The following is a 6,504-nucleotide window of genomic DNA, read 5'->3' as shown; positions in this document are numbered from 1 at the left end:
TAAATTATGCTTGGAAGGCTTGGTCTATTTCTTTTTTGCATATGATTTTCCCATGATTAAAGTTAAATCCTTGATGAATGTTGTGTTGATTTACCATTAGAAGTTGTGTATTAACATACATAATGAACAAAATTGTGTACTAGTGATTATTAACTATGATGTGTGTTTGGTGATTAATGATGTGTTAAGCTTTGGTGCCATGCAAAAGTCCCATCTTAATTTCAAGCTTTACAATATGTTTAAGTCTTATTTGCTAGTGATTTCTAAAACAAGTGAGAAAAATTTGTTGTTTGAAATTTATAACATGTTGTAGTTGTTTTATATCCTTGTTTAATACCATTCAAACTTGGTATATCTATAGTAATAAAAGTAAATTATTATTATAGGTCTTGGTTTTCTTTTTCTCTTTAGGTCTCTGGTTTTCTAACATGCTGAAACTTAAACCTTACTAGTGCTTTTTTGCTCGATCCAGTCTGCTTTGGAGTAGCTGTTTTGTTTTGGTTACATTGCAAGGTTCCACTTTATGGTGTCTCATAGTGTAGGGGTGGACAACGGTCGGCGGCGGACGGTTCCGGGTGAAAAATTGTCCACCGTTCAAGACCGACGGATGGAATATATCAACTCACTTCCGTCCGTTTTACATATCGGTTATGGCGGATTGCGGTTTTCTCGGATAGCGGATTTGACGGGTGGGTTCATCCGGGTATTATCACTGTGAGACAGATCATGAAAATTTCAAAATCAAAAACTAAAAACACCAACCAAAAGAGAGGAACTCATACTAAAAACACCAACCCAGTAAATTTTTTGAACATTTGTTAAATACTACTTTTCTTTTTGAAGCAAGATCTAGAATGAAAACATTATTAAGAAGATTTCAATAGAAGTAAAAAATAGAGTTTCTTCTTGTTGTGTTGTAATGTAGCAACAATAAACTTAATAGAGTTATAAAAATGGTGTGGTTGAAAACAACTCTCATAGGAATTGATATGTGTTTCAAGAGCATCATGTTTAGGGGTGAAATGTTGTGTTGTGTGGTGTCTTTGAGAGAGAAATGAGAGAGGAAAGCAAAGCAATTGTGATTGAGAGAAAGAAGAAAACAAAATACAGAGTCTATGAATAAAAAAAAGTAAAAGTAATTATAAAGACACGTGAATATACAATGGTTTAAAGACTGACACCAAAGTAACTCATACCTACTACTAGTAATCTAGTATTAGGATTTGAAATTGATTCCTGTCACAGTTTAGATGTAGCCCCTTAAAATTAGTATTAAAATTAGAATAGCCACAAATTTTCGGGCGGATATGGATTCCGTTGGACAAAAATTTTTCAACCGAGACCGACCAAACGAAATCAGTTAAACTCGAATTTTACATTATTTTAATCCGACACCCATCTATAACCGTCCGTTTTAACAGATTTTGGATCGGACATAGCGGGCCTCGGGCGGGTCCCGGGTTCTTGTCCACCCCTATCATAGTGTAGTAGTAGTAGTAGTGGGGCTTGTGTGAGGTTTTTGTGTCTACAACCAATGTAATGATTCTATCTAAAAAAAGGTAATGAGGTGAAAAATGTATAAGGAGATAATTAAATATTTTATTAGAAGTTCAATTTAATGCTCATGAAACTTCATATTCAATTTAAGTATTCATGTTCATGTCAATGAAAGTAATATTGTAATTTATCACTTATTGCAGCAAAATTGAATCATTTTGGCAATATCTCCTTGTGGACCTCCGTTTTTGGCCATACCTCTCGCGGAGAGATACGTGAACTGACTCTTTTTTGTTTCTGCTTTTGTATTTGAAAATCAGAGAGTCGCCACCGACCTTTTATTTTATCCAACTAAGCAAAGGTTTATAAAAGAAACAGAAAAAAAGACCTTTAAGAAATTCTGGGTAAGGGGGTAGGTTATACAAAGGGAAGGTGTTAGCACCCTTTGTATCCATGGTTATCCATGGGCTCTTTAATTTGCTTAGCTCACTTGTTTTCAATTGCTCTGAAATGCTTGTATGTGGTTTTGAAATACCTTTGTAAATTGAATTTGTAATGATCCTTGTGCGGATGTATACAAAGTGTTTTTATCTTTCAAAAGATGCTTTGGAAAAAAGAGCGTTAACTTCGTAATGATCCTTGTTTGGATATATACAAAGTATTGTCTTTTTGAAAGTTTTATTTTGAAAAACAATGATATATGAGAGATTTGTTTGTTTTGATTTGAGCAAGCAAATTAGGAGATCTACCCTGAGTTATAAGGTCTTTATCCTATTTCCTTTAAAAATTTATCCTTTCACCGGATATAAACAAAAGTTTGATTTTGCGTTTGAAATAATAGAATTTGACTTTGATTTTGAAAAGAATGAGAAAGGGATTACCTTAAGAGGTGCAAGTGTGATTGTGTTTGGATTCAGATATTTTATCTTTGAAGTTAGTGATCTAACGATTCAATTTTATCTTTGGCATACACGCAGTTTATATGTGCTGGAATTTAAAATGCGGAAATGTAAAATGCGGAAAGTAAATCTACGCTATTACATCGATTGTGCAGGAAATGTAAACTACGCTATTTACATGGATTTGACAACCTATACATTTATCTAGGAATTTAAATTGCAAGAAAATACAAGAAGTGTTTTTGGTTTTTTATGATTGTTTTTAATTATAATTAATGCATGATTAATTAAATTAAAATGAGGAAAAAAGATGAAAATAAATTTCAAACCTAAAAATTAAGTTCAAAATATGTTCAAAATGCTTGTTAATTAATTTTAAAACAAAACTAATTTTTTTGGGATTTTTGAAATTGATTTTGAAATCATTAAGTTAATTAATACATAATTATACAAATAATTAAAAATTAAAGAGAAAATTATCCTAAATATGTACAAAATTAGTTTATAATATATAAAAAATATTTAATATAAAGAACAAATTTTTTTATGATTTTTTGATTGGTTAAAATAATTAAAAGGTAAATATATGCATATTATCTAATTAATTATACAAAATATTTAAATTATGAAGAAAAATAAAATATTTTTATATCTGAAAATAAAATATTATTTTAGAAGCCTAAAAATATTTTTTGTGTATTTTTTGGATATTTAAAACTTATTTTAATTAATTTAACAAAGAAATTAAAATAGAAATAAAAAATAAAAAGATAGCAATCAGATGTGGAAATTAAATAAAGTCCATGGTAAGGATGAGTGTTTTGATGCGTTGGATTGAGAGTCAATGAAATCAGATGGCTCAGATATTGAGACACATGGCAAAAGTGACACCTGCAAAGCACCGGATCACAAATTAATTTAAAAACACGCGCGCGCGTTCTGACCAATAGGGAGAGGCCACGTCTTCGTCTTCAACCTCTCGCCACCTCTTTTAACAGCGTTTTCTTAAGAAAAGCGCTGTAATAGGTGACCTTAAACCTGGAAAATAACGAATAGGGGTTAGACACAAAAGAAATTTGGCGCGAGGTCATGGTTCGATTCGTCTAGTCCATACGAATTCAATGGTACCACTTAGAACCTGCAATTTTGCCTAATTCAAAAAGCCCTAATTTTGAGATCATGAACCCTAAAATGGTAGCTTCGTTAATACTCAACCAAAAATTAATTAAATGTCCAGAAACGATCAGGACATCAAACTAAACTCAAATATATGTCTACATCTTGTTAAACATGCATGTATTATGAGATATGAGTTGATTTTTGTTTGAACAAATCGTGACCTGTAGTGCTTGATTCAGTGAGTTTCAAGGCTTGCAATTGATCTGGTTACGTTTAGTGAGGGTTAGGGAATGTGTTTGAGTACTTAGTTTGTGTTAAAACAAGCTGGAAATTAAAATTCGAATTTTAAATTTCCTTCAAAATTTCAAATTGATACAAGTGTGTTTACAAGCATATAATGGTTCTCAATTCGTGTCTCCTTTGTTACTGAAGTGTTATAGCTCTTATATAGGCATTGAAGTGCTTAAGAACTAAGCTAGAAAGCATTAAGTGCTTTTGTTGAATTCTTGACTTTTTCAACACTTATGGCTTTGCATTTAAGCTACCATACCTTGACTTTCAACTCTCCTTCTGCTGTACTTTGGCTTGGGGCAGAGTTTGATTGATTCCCTTGATGAGTCATGCTTAGAAATTAAGCCATCCATTATCCTTCCATTTTCCATTTTCATTTTAATCTTAAATGGGATAAAATTAAACCAAAAATGAAAAAAAATGGTGTGGGCTTTGTCTTGGTCGTGGGAGGCCCATTATATCATGGAACATGTTTGAACTATGAAAACTTGGCCCCATTTGGAAAAAATACATTTTTGAGCAATGTTGGTTTTATGCATTTTCCCAAAATTTAGCCAACTTCAACAAGGGGTAAATCCCTCAATTTTTGTCATATGAAGGAGATCTTGCACTTTTTGGAAACCTCAAAGAGTCCTCTAACCAATGTCTTTGGTCTCATGTCAAAATGATTTTTGATGCTCCTTGTGTATCCTTTTGAAAAACGTGTCTTTTTGTTGACTTTGAAAATGACCTGTAATGTCTTGATTCATATTTTTCAAATGGTGAATCAAATGGCCATGGGACCAATTGCATTTGAAATATAATTGAATTTCCTTCAAGATGAGCTTTGGTTTGAATTTTTTGGATGAAGGATGAGAGAGTTATGACCAGTCAAAGTTCAGTTGACTTTTTAGGAGAAAACCCTAATTTTGAATCTTAGGTTTTTGTTGATTTTTGATCTTTCCTTGATGAATTATGATCATCCAATGATCAAATGATGAATCCTTTGACAAAATATGGATGTTGACAAAAAATTTCATTTTTGACCGTCTGTTGACTTTTTTGGTCAAACGGGTCGTCTGTTGACTATTTGAGCTGCTGACGGTGCGTCTGAGTGAATTGAAGTTTGAAAATTTGTATGATGGTACTTTGAGATGTATGGAGGTCCATGAAATCCATTTGAGGTCTCAAAAACTTGTTTCTCCTGAAAAAACAATAAACCCTAATCAGGGACTGTTTGTGTAGGAGACAGTTAAGCGTACCTGATTTTTGTGCAGTGCTGAGTCTCTGCTAATAATGTGATATTCAGAAGACTTCTAGGACAAAAATCTTGGAATTTTGAAATGCAAAAGTTTGATTTGATTGTTGGTACAAAACACGGAGAATTGTACTGTCAGCAGTTTGACTGTCAACTGACTATTCAGGCATGTAACAATTAGAGTGAAAAATCAACAGTAAAAAAGATGACATGATCACCGTAGCAATGGTGATGACCATAAGAAAACACACACACACACACACAGATATATATATATATATATATATATATATATATATATATATATATATATATATATATATATATATATATATATATATCAGTATAGTAGAATAAGACTTTTGAGAATTATTGTGTATTTTGAAGTCTTCTTAGAATATGTCATACTTTATAGTGCCCGCAATAATATATGACAATATCGAATTATATAGTTGTGTACACATGCACTTCCACTAATCCAATATTTACAAATAGAATAAGGGTTTATCTGAGTCCACTAGTATTAAATATTCTGATTATATTTAAATAATGAGATACTAATTTGACTTAATTTTAGTGCAAAACTATATCGAGAAGTGGTTGTATAAATATAATCATTAGAGTTTTACAAACTCAACCACATATTTTGCACGTAAATAAAATATATCATTATTTAGATAATTTCACATGAAAGAGTATAATGGTAATATAAAAGAGATTTACCATCATTTGAGTGAGATCAAATCCCTATAATTTTAAATATAGTATTATATATAATATTTTATTAACTCACTCAAAACTCAAATGCTACAATTATAATTACACACATTTGATAAACATGTTACACGCAACGAAAAAATATGAGACTTGATTTTAACTATTATTGAGGATATAAATAGCCATGAATTTTTATTAATAACATAAGACTATAATATCCTCAATGTAAGTCTATATAAAATAATATTATATAAATAATATTTGTTTTTCATTTCTATACTAGCTAGTAAGAGACCCGTATTCCCGCACAGGTAATTTAATTATGATATTTTATAAATAACTAAGAAACAATTATAGTATTTAAGATTCTTCAAATAATAATCATATAATAATACAATAACAACAAAAGTTTTGATACAATATAAAATAAACAAAAGTTTTGATACGGTATAAAATATATTGAGAAACACATATAAGTTTGAAATGAGATATTTAATTGTAAAATGAACAATTATCATAAAATTCAATTGTATTAAATAATTATATTGAATGAAAAGAAAAAAGGGGCCAATGAGATGGAGAAAGAATTTTTTTTTTATATTTGAAAATAAAGATTTTACTTTTCAAATACAGTCATTGTTAATTAAAATAAAACAGACATTGTGTTGATAGTGACCCGTAAGATTAAACATTTTATTATCGTATTTATGTGCTAATTTTGTGTGTAATATCCATTAATCATCT

This window comes from Vicia villosa, unplaced genomic scaffold, assembly GCF_029867415.1.
Source record: "Vicia villosa cultivar HV-30 ecotype Madison, WI unplaced genomic scaffold, Vvil1.0 ctg.001278F_1_1, whole genome shotgun sequence".
In the NCBI taxonomy this organism is placed as follows: Eukaryota; Viridiplantae; Streptophyta; class Magnoliopsida; order Fabales; family Fabaceae; genus Vicia; species Vicia villosa.
This window is presented reverse-complemented; position numbering follows the sequence as displayed.